This window comes from Mesoplodon bidens (assembly GCF_964165515.1).
Source record: "Mesoplodon bidens genome assembly, contig: HAP1_SCAFFOLD_49, whole genome shotgun sequence".
NCBI classification, from domain to species: Eukaryota; Metazoa; Chordata; class Mammalia; order Artiodactyla; family Ziphiidae; genus Mesoplodon; species Mesoplodon bidens.
This window is the reverse complement of record NW_027671810.1, coordinates 2943222-2962540: the sequence shown is the minus strand read 5'-3', so window position 1 is coordinate 2962540 and position 19319 is coordinate 2943222. Positions and strand designations below refer to the sequence as shown.

At 39.7% G+C, this 19319-nt stretch overlaps 1 long non-coding RNA gene across 12 annotated transcripts in view; it reads left to right on the top strand.

Moving 5' to 3' along the window:
- Nucleotides 1-19319, top strand: part of LOC308611006 — a 178963-nt gene that overhangs the window by 20500 nt on the left and 139144 nt on the right. For all 12 annotated transcript variants that reach the window (XR_014014728.1, XR_014014729.1, XR_014014730.1 and 9 more), the window contains exon 2: nucleotides 19166-19230. This is a non-coding gene — a long non-coding RNA (uncharacterized lncRNA). The remainder of the gene's footprint in view (nucleotides 1-19165; nucleotides 19231-19319) is intronic.

Genomic DNA, 19319 nt, shown 5'->3' with positions numbered 1-19319 from the left:
TGGGGAAATTATCACCCAGTTTCCCTCTTCTAGAGGCATGATCTAAAAGATAGGCAGCAGAATATTTTATACCCATGAGGTTTGCTGACATTATTGATTTGATCCAGAATCTGTATTTTCTCTCTAAAGAAAACAGTATTCTCTCTTTCCTTTCTTTAATTTATAATGTTGATGTCTTAAGATTATTGTCAGAGAGGATGCTTGTAGTTCAAATGATTTGGCTGTATTTCACCAGTATTATTACAAGATAGTCAAACAATGGCTGGGCTCCAGTATAGACCTCAGTCCCTTTGTTCCACTGGGATACGGATGTGAAAGCCAGTGTTTCCTTATATTCCAAAGACCAAATAAATAAAACAAATAAATAAACACACAAAAAAACCAAGTAAATGAAACTATCTTAAAACCAGCTCTCTTTTCTTCCTCATCCATGTTAATTCTCATCTACCTAAAATTACTTCCTGGAAGTGATTTTTATGTTTCTTAGAGCCTCTTTATGTATATATCCACACTAATGCATATAAAACTGTTCCTTGTAGATCTTTTACTTTTTCCATTTGAAGAATTATTTTCACATGTCATAGAGAGTTTATCCATTGTCCTAGATATGCATTTTTCCTGTGTATTTGAGCATCATAGGAAGATAAATTCTACTCTTGAAAATGTTAACTGGTGACTGAGACACAGAAAGCTATTCTTCTTACCATTTTTCAATAGTGAGTAGTAGATTCTGTAGGGGTGGAATTTTAAGATGTAAGTATACTGTTTTTCTACACTCCAATTACGTTCCCCTTTTCATAGAAATTGACCAGTGAAGTGTCAGAATCCATGTACATACAATCCATTAAGTTATTAGATACAACGTTGGTCAGAAAAGCATACTGTGAAATGTTGCTTTTATTTAAACTCCCACTATTTTCACTCCATGGTTTCAAGATTTGACTTCTTTATTGCCCTCTGGTGGTGGGCTCTGTGAACTGCATATTTACGGGTCTGGAGCACATATCTTCCCGGAGGTATTCAACTCCTCAGGTACAAGCTAAAGAGTAGATGATAAGAAGCATTCAGATTTATTAAAACTAACTAAGAATATCAGTAGCCTGACTGTTGTTTCTAAAAATATAAAATATTTATCCTTCTGTTGTCAAACAACCATATTTCATGAAAAGAAGTATAAATCCTTTTTTGCTTGCAATAAAAGAACAATAATTGAAGGTATTCTTCATTTGGACCAAATACCTTCTCTGAAAATATAAGTTCAAATAGGAGTTGAACTTTGCAAAATATTCTTTAGTAAATAAAACTCCACATATAATTTCAAATTATCATTTAATTTTACCTTAAATTTAAATATCTATATTGACTTAAATGGTGTACTCTGTAATTTTGGATGATTCCCTCCTTTATATCTTCTTCCTCTCTTCAACAAGTAAAATACATATGAATGCCTAACGTGAGGTAGGGTATTCTCTGTGAAATAATGATGTTGGTATACTTGATTTTGACTTAGCAGAGGGATTGAGCCTCTGTGTTGGTGAATTCTCCCCAGGTGGTGCGTGGGGAGAGGGTCAGGCATGTCTCTGTGCTCCTGAAGTTTTCTCTGTGAAACTGTCAACCTCCAATATCAGAAATAACTTCCTTCGTCAGAAGGGATTTTCAGACATTAAAAGTTTTCTATTAAAGTGCAAGTATTTTTAAAATCTATAAAATATAGGGCATTATAAATTTTCTTTAGTTACTACAAGCTGAATTTTAACTGAGAAGACTGGGGACTCCATGTATGTGTACATGCATGCATGCGTGCATGTTTGTGTGCTACACACGTGTCTGTGTGTGTGTGTGTGTGTGTAGGTCTACTGAGGATACAGAACATATTCTGGACATGAACGAGCAGTGGTGTATCAGAAGGGAAAAGAATATAAAGGACCAGCTTCACCTGCTTAATTTGTCCCCTGACCTGGTGTCATCTTATTTTCCACCATCCTTTGCTGATCTGTATACTAAATACCCAGGGTTCCTGGGTACCCCCAGGTACCTCTGTAAGTTTTACAAGCCTATCAATATCCCATGTACAGTGGATGGAACCTGGACTTTTTGCCCATCTAGTTTTCCTTTCCCTCAGAGTTTTCATTTGAGTTATGTCATGGGGTAGGTACTGTTGTGAAAATTTGTGCTCACTTGTTAAATAGAAACTACTTATTTAACTGTTTAAACAAATAAACAGTATCTTAAGTCAGTTGCACGGCACCTCCAGTCTCCGCAAAGCAGAGTTACTTTGGGACAGGAAGTTCTTTTAGTTTCCCCTTAAATCAAAATACAAAGTTATTGAGCAATTCTAGGACCAACCCTATAGTTGCAAACTTGGGAAGAGATCACAGGATTCTGTAATCATCTGCTTATCCCCTTACTGGGACAGCAAATAGCTCAATAGTTCTTATACTGAAGTTAAAAGGAAGAAGAATACCAGAACAAAGTCTGCATTTAAAGTCTGTGTCTTATTTTTATTTTCTCTTGGCACATAGTAGCTAACTGTTAAATGTTCTCTTGATAAATATTAAAAACACACAAGATACTTCATATACTAGGGGTCATAAAATTTCAACTTTTCTTTTGGTGTAGGGGTTGATGAAGAAAAGTTTGGAAACTTCTGATCCATGTTAATGTTCCTGCTTTGAGAACTGCAGGGCGCAGCTTTTAGGTGGAAAAAGTTGCCAAGAGGACCAGAAGTAGAATAAAGGCATTTATGTAATTGTTCCTTATAATTTCATTTATTGGTTTTCAGCATCTAACTTTGAAAAGTTGCCTGAGGCTGCCTAGGGTCTGCAATAAGGATCACAGCTGTGCTGTCCTACCCCCTCCCCACACGTGGGAACAGAGCCTCCCCAGCAGTGCTAATAGAGCCCCATGGCTTTCCGCCCACCTCGGTACTGCTCAAGGCAGTGGCTTTTTTCTACCAGCCTCACCCTTCTCCATTTGAATCTTTTTCTTCTTTCCAGTTTTATTGAGATGTAATTGACATATAACACTGTATAAGTTTAAGGTGTACAGCATCATAATTTGATACATGTATATATTGCAAAATGATTACCACAATAAGGTTAGTTAACACATCCATGACCTTACACAATTAATTACATTTTGTGTGTGTGTGTGTGTGTGTGTGTGTGATGAGAACATGTAAGATCTACTATCTCAGAAACTTTTGAGTATGCAATAGAGTGTTGTTAACTATAGTCACCATGCTGTACATCAGACTCCCAGGATTTATTCATCTTATAACTGGAAGGTTATACCCTTTGACCAACAACTCCCCATTTCCTCCACTCCCCAGCCCTTGATGGCCACCATTCTACTCGGTTTCTGTGAGAGCAGCTTTTTTAGATTACACCACGTAAAAGTGAGATTATGCAGTGTTTGTCTTTCTCTTTCTGACGTATTTCACTTAGCATAATGCCCTCAAGGTTCATCCAAGTTGTTGCAAATGGCAAGATTCCCTTATTTTTTAAGGCTCAATAATATTCCATTCTACATATGTGCCATATTTTCTTTATTCATTTGTCTGTCAATAGACACTATAGAAACAGAAACCCACTCAGTTCCTACAAGTGTCCAAGGTAACAATAGACAAAATATGGATGTTGGTGGGTGTAGATCCAGGCAGTAGGTTAGACTACATCCCACAGACAGGAAGGCCACTATTTTAGGAGGAGCTGCTTTGAATATGAATCAAATAATAATTGATTTATATGTCACCAGTTCAGAAGTAACTCATCTGTTTTAGACACCTCACCATAGATATGAAATGAGAATGAGTGGAAAAGGAGGCTTCTGAAGGCAAACAGTCATAAAACCCATTATTATTCTGTAAAAAGGAGACTATACAGTCTTACCTTTAGAACCTCAAATCAAACAAAGACATGTAGCAGCCTCAGTAAGATATAATCGCAACAGAAAAAATACAAGCAGAAGGCAGAGGAAAAAGAAGTGCCATTTGGTATGGGAATAAATAGCTCTGTATGTCTCAAAAGCCTCCTATAAACATGTCTGGGTGTCAATATAGTGTAATAATTAATATCCATAAACCCTGAGTCTTAAGAAAAAAGAACTGTATCTTTTGCTTTCTTTTAGAAAGGGACAGAAAGGTAACTATATTTGCTTTAAGAAATACAGAGACTTAGTGCACTTAAATATTTGATCAAATAATTTTAAAAATGTTTCTTACAGTATACATCATTTTCTGATGAAACAGGGGTAAAATAAGGTTCTAGGGTGTGAGGCAGGCATGAGGCATTATACACATTTTCTTTTCTGTCCTTTTGTAGCTGAATATCCTTTTCCAGGCCTAAAGAAGTAGTAAAATTATGCATCTAAGATTGCATAAAAGGTTTCATAGACATATTTTACATATATGCCATTAGATTTCCACAGAGTTATTTCAGGCTGCTGACAGGCTGCTTGCTTGAGCTGAGACCCCTCTAAACAAAGCCCAGGAAGAAACTAACAACTGTGAAAGCCAACTTGTTTATTCTGTGAGTAACTTGGCTGCAGAGCAGACTAATTACCCCTTTAACCACACTGTTTGAACTCATTGTACTTATCTGGGAATCACTATTCTGAAAGTAGAGAAGGGGACTAGGGAAGTTAAAAGAGACAAAAGATGTAAATATGGTCTCTTTGCAGAATGTCAAAGGTCAGGCAACAGGCTTATTTCTGATGGTTTTAAAAAGAGAAGATGAGCTGTGGTTTAAAGGTCCACTTTGGAATTCAAGTTCTACCTCAGGTGTATCCTGAATGCTAGTCTCCACCTTGAGTGAATCACTGAAGGATCATTTCTCAGCACATAGTCAGTGTTTTTAAAATTTTCATATGATTTTATCCCAGTGAATAATATTGATGAGGGATTTTGAAACTATTAAATTCCGCCAAAGGACTTAATTTTGTAATGATACCAAACCTTGGAAAATAAAGGAAGTAGAGATTGGTGAATCCTTGACAAATGATTAGAGTTATAACTGATTGTTTCATAAGGAAAGATAGGGAATGGATCATTTAGGAACCTGAATGAATACTTGGAATCTCATCTATTTCTGTTAAAACTACAGGTTTAGGAACCTGAATGAATACTTGGAATCTCATCTATTTCTGTTAAAACTACAGGTTAGTTGAGCTCAAAAATTGTAGGTATAAAAATTGTGTTTTTTGGTAATAAAATTTGTTTTAACCCTTCTCTCAATTATGCATTTAAATGTTGACCAATTCACAAGTAACTGTTTACAGTCAATGGATTGGCAAGTGGCTTTGGGATCATTCATTTTATAGTCTGGGATTTCCAGTGTTATCTTTATTTTCCCATTTATACTCTATTTCATACATTTTATTAGCAGCAGTAGTAGAAATAGTAGTAGTAGTATCATTATTATTTAGTTAGAGTAGAATTGTCTCTATAACTTCTTACGGTCAGACATATACTAAGCAACACACATTTTGAAAGCACTGGTGTTGGAGTAAATTCGATGTTGATGAGACTAGTCACTGCCCTTAAAGGAGCTTGTCTTCTAGTTGGAAAGATGTGACATATACAATAATCTGAGGCATTAAGTAAATACATGGGTCTGAGGGCAGAAGATCCTGAAGGAAGCAAGCTGCAAAGAACTCATTTTGAATCCTGGCATTAATATTGGCAGATCTCCTCACACCTTTTTAGGACAGTTATAGACAAAGCAAGTAGGACTGGAGAATACACTACAATGGCCAAAATAAGATTTAATGTCATTTCAGCCTAGGGGATTCTTTCTAGGCTTTGAGTATATGATAATTTAAATGCCCCCTAAATAGTAAATTTACTTTAATGCTGACAATGTAGAAAAGATATTTTGCTGCAAAAGTATACACAGTAGTAACAAGTGGATTTTGGAAGAAACTAATATTTTGTCTTATACTGATACTACACTATTGCCCTAGACCTAGCAGCAGCCTTTACTCTTTGTTGTTTTCTTCTAAGACTAAAGAGCCTCTTTATTTTTTTCCACCAACAGATCTCAGAGCAATCTGAGTGCACTGGCCAGTTGGGACACAATTATCATTAGAATTCTTGGCTAGAGAAGAAAGCTCCTAATTTAAGAATGGCTTTTTGCCTTCTGAGAGCTCAGAAGAGCAAATTGCAAGCCATCTACATTTATAAAACATGTTTTAGTATGGAACATTTCAAACATCTACAGGAGTAAAAAGAAAGAAGTAGAAACTTTCCTCAATTGTTCTCATCAAATGTCCATTTCAGGCCAATAGATTTTCTCTGTCCCCTCTCTTACTACTACCACCATCATCCCCAGCAAGTTTAAAGCAAATCCCAGGTTTCTTTTTCTCAGTGAAAACGTCAGTATACATATTTCTAAAATGCAAGAACTGCCCTTTTTAAGCTCAACTATGTCATTATCACACATCCGCAAATAATAATAATTCCTTAATATCAACAAATAGCCAGTCAGTTCATGTTTCCTTGATTGTCCTATAAATGTATTTTTATTTTAATAACCATTATTTATTTGATTGCTGATCCAAACACAATTTCTTTTAAAGTATAGGTTTAAAAGAACTCAATTTGCTCATTTTTCTTGCAAGTATTTGTCATTGAATTCAAAGCATTCATCCAGTAGGGTTCCCAACTGTCTGGATTATGCTGATTGCATCCCCTTTATGCTTATATATTTATCATGCTCCTTTGGCCCATGTATTTACTGTCAGTTGGTAGATAGATCTAGAGCACTGACATAATTCAGGTGTGATTTTTTGTCAAGTTTACTTCATAGATAATATTGATGAATTCCAAAAGGAACTATAAAGTGTCTGTCTTACTGTGACGTTGCGGCCATTAATGATCAATGTCTAGATCCATTAATTTCTTAAGGGTACCAAATGGTGATATTCTACTAATTAGATTATTATTCATTTACTAGCTAGAAGATGATTTCATCAACTACTTGGTTGCCCTGAGTTACAGTTTCATTAGGAAAGGAAGAATAAATGTTTCTTTTATTTTATTTACCAGTTTTACAAAAAAAGAAAAAACAGGAGAGAGAAAGGTTGACTCCAAAGTAGCTTCCGAAGATGACTAATGAGGTATTTTCTTTCTTTGTTGTTGTTTTCAGTGAGGTTATTATAAATATCGATGCGGAGATTGTCCCCTCTTAGGTTCACGGATCCTGTTCAAGTTGGCTCCTGAGTCCTTTCCACACAACCACAGTAGTCTTTGAAGTCTTCCCAGCTCTCTTGTATGACAAGGTGTAATAGGAACATCTTGTTCGTTTCTTATGCTGGATTTGAAATCAGCTATTTCTCCAAGGAGGCATTATCCACTGTGTTTATTCAAACTTGTGTTCCTTCTAGTTTAACCTTCTCTCGGGACATGATTTTTTTTAAACAAATTACTTACTGAATTTTTTCACCTTTTCAAATCTTGCTATTCTCCAATCACTTCATTTCTGAATTTTTCTAATTTCTTTTATGTTTTTCTTAAAACCAGTTTCTATTCCTTTTAAAATTTCTTTTACTTTTTCCGCAATATCAGGCAATAAATTTCATTTGTTCTGTGGACGTGTCTTTCTGTCACGTTTTCAGGATTTGCTGGAACTTTCTTTTCACCCTTCTTTTTTCTTTTTTTTTCTCACTGATTTTCTACAGGATGTGAGTGGAATACTCTTCTGTCACTCATTTTTAAGTGAAATAAGTTTCCACTTTAGGAGGGAATCATAGATCAGAATATAATTTCTAGCTTCAGAACTCCAGGGCTCACTATCTTCTATTATTTTCACAACATAATTTTAAAAAATGACCTTAAAATTTCTAAAATCTTCCTCCTTGGCCCTCCTCTGCCCATTTACCCAGGGCTCCTCTTTCTTGTCCTTGTTGAGTATGGGGATTTGTTCTGGAATGGTGCTTTGGTTTGATAGGTGTCAAGGTTTCACAGACCCCAGAACACTTGGCATCCTCAGAACATTTCAAAGTTCTTGCACTCAGCTGCAAAGTGGAGCCTGCAACGTTCACTCCCGGTTTCTGCCGCTGTTCTCAGTGAGTTTTTCAATCTCAGTGAGTTCGTGAACCATAGTAACCTTTGGCTCTCCTGAAAGAGAGAGAGAGTCCTTCCCTCGTCTTCCTCCCACACACCTTGGGATACACATATGTAGGTCTTTTTCCTGTTGTTGATTTGTTCCTACCTGGCTGTATGTTGCAGTTAATGTGGACACCTTGTTGTAGATGTTGTCTGTGGGTTTTTGATCTTGCTATCCTAGATGCTTTTCTTTCTTCTTTGTGGGGGTGGGGGCTTGTGTATTTAGGGGAGGGGTGGCATATTCAGGGATAAAAATCTTCTCTGTAGCCACCATCATTTCCCCAGAATCCTCTGCCATTAATATTTAAAACAAAATCATAGGAATCATTATCCGGATCCTTAGGATAATCATTACATTGTATCTGTCTTTTTTCCAGGCTTCAAGCTGCCTGTGGCTCCCCACGTTAGTATACTGACATGACTGGGCAATGCCTAATTTGACAGGTTCTTTCTGTACTACCTTCCTCCTAATCATGACAGTCTTGTATGCTATACGTAGTCTTCTTTACTGATAGGGAATTTAGAAAATACAGGAAGCCATGGGTTTAATAGCTGAAAGTGGAATTAATATATTATTTTTCTCAGGTAAAATATCATAAGACTCCTTAGGCCAAAGTTGTAAAATGAAATCGCAAATTTCCTGGAATCACTTTGCAAACGTGAATGCCCACATAAAGTACACTAGGACTTGAATCCAAGGAATAACACATTTTTAGAGCCTCCAGATTTATAAACTTAGTACAATTCTGCATTACTTCTTAAGGCAACTGAAGAAAATAATTTTGTGATCAAATAAATATTGATTTTATTAACATAGTTATTTTAAAAGTTTATAAAGCTTTTAAAAAATGTTAAGGCTCTATCCGCCTCATCAGTTGTTATTTCTTTCCTAGAATCTTGGATAAAGGAACAGTCGTTTGAGGGGAAACATGGTATAAAATGGGAAGAGAATCTAACAGTGAAGATAGTTATATCTCTTCCTGTGTGATGAACTACTCCTATGCTTGGTGGTTTAAAACAGCAGGCACTTTATCTCCTCACAATTTGTGAATCAGCAGAATGGGCTGGGATCCCCTGGGTGGATCTATCTTGCTTTCACCTGAGGTGACTACTGAGGCTGCCATCATCTGGTTGCTGGACTGGGGCTGGTTGCTTTCACATGTCTGGCCATTGGTGCTGGCTGTGGCCTGGACCTATTCTCCACTAGGTTAGCCAGGCTTCCTAACATGTCAGGTTTCCATGAGGACAAGCCCTAAAGCACGAGTACTCTCCAAGCTTCAGCTCTTGATATGCCATTGGGCCAAAGCAAGTCATGTGACCAAACCCAGGTCAAGGTGGAACAAAACTACACAGGGTGAGAAACCGGGGGGGAGGGGCATTTGCACTGGGGGTCAGTAGTCTAACAAACTGCTGCAATAACTATATAAAGAAAAGCACCCCGGAGGACAACTGGTAAAAAATAAATGTGTGCGGGGTGGGGTGGGGGTTTGGCATGGGGGGGCAAAGGGAGTAAACAGGGGCTACCAAAATCTGAAGATTCTGGAATTTTTGGAAAATCCACTGGGATTAAAGGAGTTAGACAACCATGTTCTGACACCAGAAGAAAGGTCCCAGTTGAGCATCAGGGAAGTCTAGCGCTCTTCTTCCATCGCACCAATTTCCACATTTCTTTGACTCAGCATATTTGTAGAATGAATCATGACTTTCTATAAACTTTTAGTTCAGTTTTTCAAAGAAATAGTGACCTCGCTTCTATCTGCTGTGCCACAAAAATGCCGTAGAAAAAAATTCCTTCTGTTAAATTGCTCACTAGGTGAAATTGTATGTGTAACCTAGTAACAAAGAGGTATTAAGAATCGCCACAGCCAAGCCGGCCCTCCGCACCACGCACCCTATAGCAGCCAGTGGGTGAGCCGGGAGTCGAGGAGGTCACCGTGGGAAGGAGGGGCGCGGGCAACGTGTCAGCCTCCTTCCGTCTCCGTGGAGCCATCTCCGGCCTCTGGTACAGGGAGTCGTCTGCAGCAGCCGTCGGCGGCCAGCCTTGCAGCGCTGTGTTCTAGGTCAGTAGCTTCCAAGACTCCAGTTGGATTCACTGGAGTAGGCAACGTGGGGAATCCAATGGCAAAAGAGCTCTTGAAACATGGCTAGCCACTCACTATTGCTGATGTGTTCCCTGATGCATGCAAAGAGCTTCTAGATGCAAGTGAACCCGGTAGTGTCTTCTGCAGCGGATGTAGCCGAAAAAGGTGACAGAATTATTACAGTGCATCAATGCGCTAGAAGCTTATACTCTAGCAAATGGAATTCAAAAAAAAGTGAAGAAAGACTATTAATAGATTCCAGTACTGTTGATCCTATGGTTTTGAGAGAATTGGCCAAAGAAGTTGAGAAAATGGGAGCAGTTTTCTCGGATGCCCCTGTTTCTGGTGGTGTGGGAACGGCTCGGTCTGGCAACCTCACATTTAGGATGGGAGGGGTTGAGCTGCTGTGGTGCATGGGCTCCCATGTGGTGCATCGTGGAGCTGTTGGGACTGGCCAGGCTTCGCAGATCTGCAAACACTTGCTGTTAGCTGTTAGTAGGATTGGAACTGCTGGAGCTATGAATCTGGGACTCAGGTTAGGGCTTGACCCAAAACTCTTGGCTAAAATCCTAAATACGAGCTTAGGACGATGTTGGTCAAGTGACACTTACAATCCTGCACCTGGGGTGATGGATGGAGTTCACCTGGCTGGTTACTATCAGGGCGGATTTGGAGCAACACTCATGGCTAAGGATCTGGGATTAGCATGAAGCTCTGCTACCAGCACGAAGAGCCCAATCCTTCTGGGCAGTCAAGCCCATCAGATCTGCAGGGATGTCGTGCGTGAAGGGCTACTCTAAAAAAGACTTCTCATTCGCGGTCCAGTTTTTGCAAGAGGAGGAGACATTCTGAGTTTGCCCTCTGGCTGTGAACACTGAACCATTGAAAGCAAACTGTGTCTTGGAGCCCCTTATGGCTCACTCCACAGGAAAATGGGCTTAATCAAAGGTCAACTGTCTGCTTTTGAGTGTCTAGGTCAGGGGTCCCCAACCCCTTGGCCTCGGATGGGTACCAGTCCGCAGCCTCTTAGGAACTGGGCTGCACAGCAGGAGGTGAGTCGCAAGCAAGCCAGCTATAAGCTTCATCTGCCGCTCCCTATGGCTCACATTACCGCCTGAACCCCACACACCCCGCCCCACCTCCCCGGAAAAATTTGCTTCCAGGAGACCGGTCCCTAGTTCCAAAAAGGTTAGGGACCTCTGGTCTAGGTCACAGTAGATCCTGGGATTTTTCACCCATTTTAAACTGCTTATTCTTTTTATCTATTTAACAAACATATCATCTGTAATTTTTTTTTTCTGCAAGCCACTGATGGTAACTGCTAGCTAGCTAGCTGATTGGCCTTTTTCAAAAGTTTGATTCCTGAGCATCTTCAGCTAAAACGCTGCCTACTTCACTCAGGATATTATTTACTCCACTTTACAAATAAAACTAAAATTGTTTTCAACAGGATAAAATCTATCCTCGAGGAAAGAAAAGAAATTGGTGTGAGAAAAGGTATTAGAGAAAGGGGAAGTATAGTGAATTACTACCTGTGTGCCTCAGAAAATGTGTCCTGTTATCCCAGTGGTGGTATTCTTGCATTGAGATTACTGGTTTATTTTCTAGGAGTTGTTAAAGCAAGAGAACTCCTTGCTGCATGTTATGTAATTTGGACTCTGTTACAATTATCTTGGTGTGCCCATCTTGTAACAACTTCCCATACTCAGCAAACTGTTTTTTTCATATTTTTGCTTCCTTGTACATTTTTACTGCGTATTTTTTACTTCAAAAGAATGACATCTTTAGAACTGTTTCAGAGCCAGCGATGATATGTGCTTTAGATAATTATTACACTATGCTAAATATAACCATATTATTTTGAATTCAAATAAATTTCTATGCTGATAAAAAAAGAGAGGCACATTTCATCAATGTTTAAATAGTATCCTTCCTCCTCTAAAACTTAAAATAGGATTCAGTCTGAGTCCTAAAGGGTTATTTTCTTCAACAACAAGAGCTGACTTAGGCCATTTCTTGGCAGTGGAATCTGAGCATAGAGGTCTCTGACTGCCCTTTGATTCTCACTCACAGTATCCTGGGTGAATGTAATGGATGGGCGTGCCCTTATGACTTAGCCCACTGCTACTGCTCCTGATGAGGGTTAATGGTGTGGGCCACTTTAAATCTTGCCCAGCAAAGTGCTGACATCTGGGGTTTCCTATCAAGTTTACCAGATATTCCACAGTAATTTCATAATTTACACGACATAAAAACACTGATCTTGAGCTTAGGAAAGCATTTCATTTAAACAGATACAGAACACTACTCTACAAAATGGTTTAAAATTTGTGAGCAATTACATTAAATAAACTCTAATATAAATTAATCTAATACAAGTAAACTAATAGTTGCAAAGCTACTGGTCGCTTCAGAAGCGGTGGCTACGGATAACTTCAAAGTTGTTTCCTCAATGCATTAAGAGGCGAAACTATTTGCTGTCAACTTCTTCTTGGGGAAGCTTTTTCCCTTAGTTTGATGCTGATTCGCGTTATGAATGTATAGGAACCATTACTGGTTCTTCCTTTCCATATTCAGTGCACCATTATACTTCTATCCTCTTAAGATCTGGTTATCTGTTACTGCTACTGTTGGCTGGAGCCTGGCAGGAGGAAAGCTATCAAGAAAAAAGGTCAACAGGTGTTAAAGAGTTTTAGCATACTACTGAGACTTTTTATCTACCATAATCATAAGAAATAATAATTAAAATTACAGCCTGGTCAGTGAGACCTTGAGTAAATTGTGGAAGCATCCATGTTTCATACAGTTTCAGGGGATGGATATTTCCTGTTATTAACTCTATATCCTCTTCAACTGGAACAGAGAGACCTTTCTCTGTTGAAGCAGTTTTGTCTTTTTCCTGGGCATTTTTAGTTTTCTCTTATGAGAGACTTGTAAAGCTTACATATACAAACTTACACATACACGTATAAAGCAAAGAAGGGATAGAGTAGTCTTGAGAGGACACTGTTTTGTAGCAGGCACACAAGACAGAGATAATACTCCCTGATTGCATTTGCCTGCCTAGCCCCATCTCCTTTGTGGAAAGCATCAGCATTCTGACTGGTCTCTGCACCCCACTAGCTGGACGGAACACTGCATTGGCATTCTTAGGGAGCACTGATGGTCGCTCCGGAAACTGTGGTTAGAGCTTGTGCAGCCAAAGTGCACAGGAAAGAAACAAATATACTTCATATAACATGCTTACTCTGTTTTGCTTAATTAGCACTTATTCCCTGTAAAAGGCTGATTTCTGCTTTGACAGGGAGTAATCGAACTCTGTATTCACCCAAACCATAAAATTAAAGTTAACATACCTCAGCTTTTCATCCTACTGGAAGAAATGTATGAAATCTAAAGTTATTTTTTAATTGCTGCTGTTTAGAATGCCTGAGGCCCATTTGATGAACTTGTTAAAGAGCAGTGTTAATGAGGGTATTTTTCGTTTCTTTCTTTTCCGACCACAGCGTGAATTCTCAGCCCAAAGTGTGCCCTGTTACCCACAATAGAGACGGGGAAAAGTGAGAGTCTGTCACCACAAAGCATGAGACAACTACAAATACTTCTCTCCCAGAGTTAACATTGATGACAGTCTTTGTGGAAAAGGACTTCCTCTTTTTGCAGGAATACAGTAGAAATGCAAGTCGTATTCTCCATAATTTCACTACTGGAAAAATAATTTCATAGTACATATATATATATATGTATATGTATATACATATATATACATATATATACATATATATATATATATATATTTTTTTTTTTTTTTTTTGCGGTACGCGTGCCTGTCACTGCTGTAGCACTTCCCGTTGCAGAGCACAGGCTCTGCACGCGCAGGCTCAGCGGCCCTGGCTCACGGGCCCAGCCGCTCCGTGGCATGTGGGATCTTCCTGGACCGGGGCACGAACCCGTGTCCCCTGCATCGGCAGGCGGACTCTCAACCACTGCGCCACCAGGGAAGCCCCATAGTCCATATTTTTTATTGGTCTTCTTAAAAACATATACAGTGTTTACAGTAAGGAGTAAAAGAGAAGATTTTCAATGTGATATTTCAAGGAGCATTTTGTAAAGGCGGGATCCAGTCCCAACTTTGGAAAATTAACACACACCTATGAGATCAGAGAGTCACCTGCAAAAAAATTTATTATGTTTTTCTTTCATACTAGTTTCCTAAAGGTGCATTGTTACTTCTTGGTAATGTAATAGAAATGACTATATGGTGGCCATTTGAGGAAGAAGTAGCTCTTACATAAGTGTCTAGTGACCTTATCTCTTTTGATACGATACCTCTTGGTTTCAGAGGCTTGCACAGATTTCCTCTAAATGAATAAACTTAGTAAGATTTTCCTAACTATCAATTAATCTAAAAGTAGATTTAGAAATCTACTTCTGAAGCAGTTTTGTTAAGTAATTATTGGTCAGTTCTCTTTCTGATTGGTACTTTTTTCTGCAAAACAAATCCCTGTACTTAGAACAATTAATATCACCATCCCTGGCTCCTTGATTATTACACAGTGATGTTTCTTGAGAAGAAAGCTTACCCTTTTAGGGGGGAAACTTCAGTCCATGAAGTAAAACTTCATTAAAAGTAGATCTTCTAATGCCAGTGTGATGCAGATCAGTATCCCCTTTCTTTTGACTTTCCAGGCTGTGTGAAGAGAATGGTATGGTTTGGTTTAGGAAGGGTTGTAGCTTAAGGGGATTGCATTATGTTTCTGTGTCACTTTGGGGGGCTTTATTTCAATATTATATCCTGTTCTGTAAAAACACCATAGTCATTCTCTTACTTATTATTAAATAATTAAACGCTGCCCTTTGTTTACTTTCCCCTTCTGATCAGAAGACTCCTCTCCACTCTAGGCCTTGATCTGAGTTCCAATTCATCAGCTTGTAGTAGCTACACTTCTGGTTTCTGAAGTCAGACAGATATGGGTCCCATTTCTGTCTTCATCAGTTATAATTTATTCTCTGATATATGCATACCAGAGCTGGCAGTGACAAACATTTTGCTTCTCCTTATTTTCCCAGGGTTCTGTGCATTTTAATAGAGGATCACAATATTTTAAGTAGAGCTGGGATGGGGTGGAAAGAAAGAGCAGGAAAACATGCTTTTAGGAAGGTCTGAAATACAAATCACATGGAGTTAACTGCTTGAGAGAAAACCACCCCTACCTGAGTATTGTCAATAAAGTAGCACAGGGAGGCAAACGAATGAATTGTTCACTAAAAATATTTTTCTTTAGAAGAATAAAATTCACAAGAAAGCCTCATTGCAAATAAAATATATTTGTTTTCCTAAAGGAAGATATTTGAAAAGTCATAGTAAATACCTGCGTTGACCTTCTGTGTCCCTAGTGTTCTATCTCCACTAAGTTTTATGCACACTACATAGAGGAGGAGCCTGAGTCTCAAAGACCATAAGTAAGAGATGGATTCCAGAGCCTTTGCAAGGTCCATTATGCCCCATGACTTCCCATTGCTTGTGCTGTTCATCCAGATAGGTGCTTAGGATACCAGAATGAATACATCTCTTTCGAGAGGTTTTTAACAGACATTAGATACTAAACAAGTACAACACCTAACAAATAAAACAGAATGCTTTATTTAAAGCAGAAACAGAATAAATGCTCACCTAGTATCGTTTAAATCCCCTTTAAATTATTTTTTGAATCAACATGTTTATATTTGAGGGTATTTTCTTATTTTTTCCTAGTTCCTTTTACTTGCACCTCCTTTCTTTTTCTCTTTTCCCAACTGAAATGTTTGTGGTTTCAAAAGTAATTACTTCTTGAAGAAAGTTTTCGTGTATACTAAGTGCTACCTAATGGAAGCCATAAGCATAGAGTCTGCTAGCATTTAGAGTGGTATAATACACAGCCAGGTTGAATCAAGTGGGAGAGAAGGTTAATCATTCTTTTAAACTGGCAGTGTTGCCGGAGGTGGATTAATATGCTTTTTGAATCTCTTATGTGCTGCAAGTCTCCTTGATCACAATCACTATGTTAATGGTTGAGGTTTTGAATTAGAGGTGTCTCCTGGGCTCAGCTGGGCCAAGTCCCTTCATCTCTCTGGCCATATTAGGTGATAGTTTTCTCATTTCAATACACGATCTATGTTAGAGGGAGTGTTGACTATACCAGACTTTTAACGTGGGCACCCAGAAAGTGGAAGAATCTCTCTATTGGTGATTAATCATAACTCTTTTCACTGTGAATACAGTCCTTCCCTTAGGTAAGGCAGGAACACCATGAAAAATAGAAAGTTCTCGGGTGTCTGTGGAAGCTGGAGTGCTCTCGACCTGTCAGCTCACTGGCAGAGCAGGCTTCGTCCGGACACTAGAGAACAAAATGTGAAATTGGCACCAGCCAGCCTCTCCATTGCACAGGATATCCCTATTTAAATTTGACAACCAGGATATTTTACAATTTGAAATGCTTGTCATCTGGTTTTCTTTAGTTTTTTCTTTGGGTTGAAAAGACTGAGAAGCTTGTTAAAAAATCTGGAATTCTGATGGTGAGGCTTAACCAGATCTATTGAGTCATCAATCAGCAAACATTGACCAACGCTTACCATTCCCCCAGTTACTATACTGAGGACCCAGACATGTCTCAGATAGTGGCCTTGCTCATTCACTGTATTTACAGTACTTTTTTCTAAATGTAACCAGAGCTCAGGTAAGGACAAGACATTGATTTGAGTCTGAAGTAAACAAAGCTGACTGGTCTGATCCCTTCAGTTTCCAGAATTATTTTGTTTCAGGTAGTAATTTTCCCAGACGAATAGAACAAAGTTCTATTGTCTATTTATTTAATATTTTATCACAATAGTCCTTGCCCCTTTGACCTCTAGTGAGGAAACTTGCATAAGACACTGAAATATGCTTAGGTTCTATGGGTAAGTGCAGATAATGATATGAATGAAATTGAAAATGAAAGCCAAAGGTAGAAAAGGCAGTTCTGAATAGATTAAGTAAGACAGAGGTATTTGAAAAATCAAGTAGAAAAGATACCATAAGGAATGGAGAGCTTCTGGAAGTTTTCTAATAGGTGAGGGGTTGGTACATCTTTTTTTTTTTTTTTTTTCTTAATAACATGTCTGGCAGTTGTATGCCAGAGAAAGTTATAAGGGGGTTGACTATATGCATGCAGTCCAGTGAGAACACTGTTCCTGTAGGCCACTGACCGTGTTCTGAGTGTACATTCTATAGTACTAGAAATTAAGTTAGGAAACAAAGGGTGATCTGCTGTCATTTTAAATGAAATTTCACAAATGATTAGAGCTAAAAGGTGTCTTTTTTCACTCAGCCAACACGTTGAGCACGTACTATGGGGCAAGCACTGTGCTTATGGGTAAGAGATAAAAGAAAAAATAAAGGCCAGAGGAACTCAAAAGAGAGTGTGAGAGATGCATGAACAACTCATTACAATCGAATAGAGATAGGCTATTAAATAAATCATAAAAATATAAATTTGTAAAATAGAACTCGGAGTCAGTAACCCTTCTAGGGGATATTAAAGAGAATGCCAACAATGAGGGGGTCTTGGAATTAGGTTTTGAATGTCAGTAGGTATGTTCCACGTGGAGAGAAGGTCAGGGGCATACCAGGCAGAAGGAACATCCTGGACTTGAGAACCAACACAGTATATTTCAGTGATTGTAAAGGAGATTTTTGTTTGACTAGAGCGTAGGGTATAAGTTGCCAAATGGTAGAAAATAGAGTATAAAAGTTAGGCTGGAATGAAAGTATAAAGTGTCATAATTCTTATGATGAAAGATAGGTGTTTTCTACAAAATGGGTTACTTATAAATATTTTAAAAATAGAGACCCCGAGAGAGGAGCGCGCCCGAGGAGCAGCCCCCGGACCGGAGCCTCGGGAGCCCGGGGCCGGTGAGCGAGTGCCCACGGGGTAGGTGTTGCGTCTGCAGGCCTGCAGGCGGTTGTGGAGCCTGCGGCCCTTGGAGAGCAGGGCTTGGGAGAGCGGGGCTTGGCCCGCCCCGGGGCTTGGCTTTGCCCGCCCCAGGGCCCGCAGTAGAGCCACCGGGAGGGTTTGACCGCTTCCCGGAGGTGGAGGGGCCGGGCTGGAGGACAGGGCTGGCTGCTCCGGATGGGGCTCCCCTGGGACTTGTGAGCTCCGGGTGTCCTGGGGGAGCAGGGTCCACAGGCTCGGCCGGGACGTGCCGCGTCCTCCCCTCCGTCCAACCCCGATCCACCTCCTCCCCCTCCTGTCGCCGTCTCGGCATCTCGCGCGTGTGTCTCAAGGCGCGTCAGCACCTTGGCTGTCTAATGTAAGCGTCCGCCGCCCCCCTGGGTTGTGCCCTTTGGAGTCGCCCAGTGTAATCGGTGCAGGATGAGTCTGCAGGGCTGCTGTCCTGCTGCCTCGGGTGAGGAAGGAAGCGATGGGGCCTGAGGAGGGAGATGACTTGTCCTAGATCCTCACCGGGTGTGCACGTGGGGTCGCTCACAGGACTCCAGACTCCTAGGGCAGGTGTTCTGTCCACTTAAAGTCAGTTTTAATAAAAGATGTTTTTGAGCGTCGCACGTAAGTTTGTAAAGTTTGTACAAATCATTGTAAGACTGAAAGGCACCTGAGTGTGTCCCTTTATTCTGGGTATCCTGTGGATGTTCTGATCTAAGTTGTTAACAGACTTGGAAGAGATAAACTATAAGCGTTTTTAAATTTCATATTTAATGACGGAGGTTTATTTTAATAGGATTCAATGTACACTCGCTACGGAAAAATAAAGTATCCCCTTAGGTACTACAGTCACGTGGGAGTTACAGACCTGAGGGTGGTTGCTCCCTCCTTATTCTCACAGGCCCTTCTGAAGGTGAAAGGACGGGTCTCCCACAGGTGTCTCCTGTGGAGCACGGGGCGGGTGCTTGTGCACCCCGAGCCACTTCAGTCGTAGCTTCACTGCCTGCGTTTTCCTTCTCCAGGTCCGCCTCCACTGTCACAGTCCTGCACGTTGTTCCAAGAGCAGCGGAAAATGAATCAGCCTCTGGTGAGTTTTGCTGTTTTCGTATTTATCTGCTGCTGTTCCTTTGTGATAACACCTTGGGAGGCGAATAGTTCAAAAGTTAAAATGGGAAA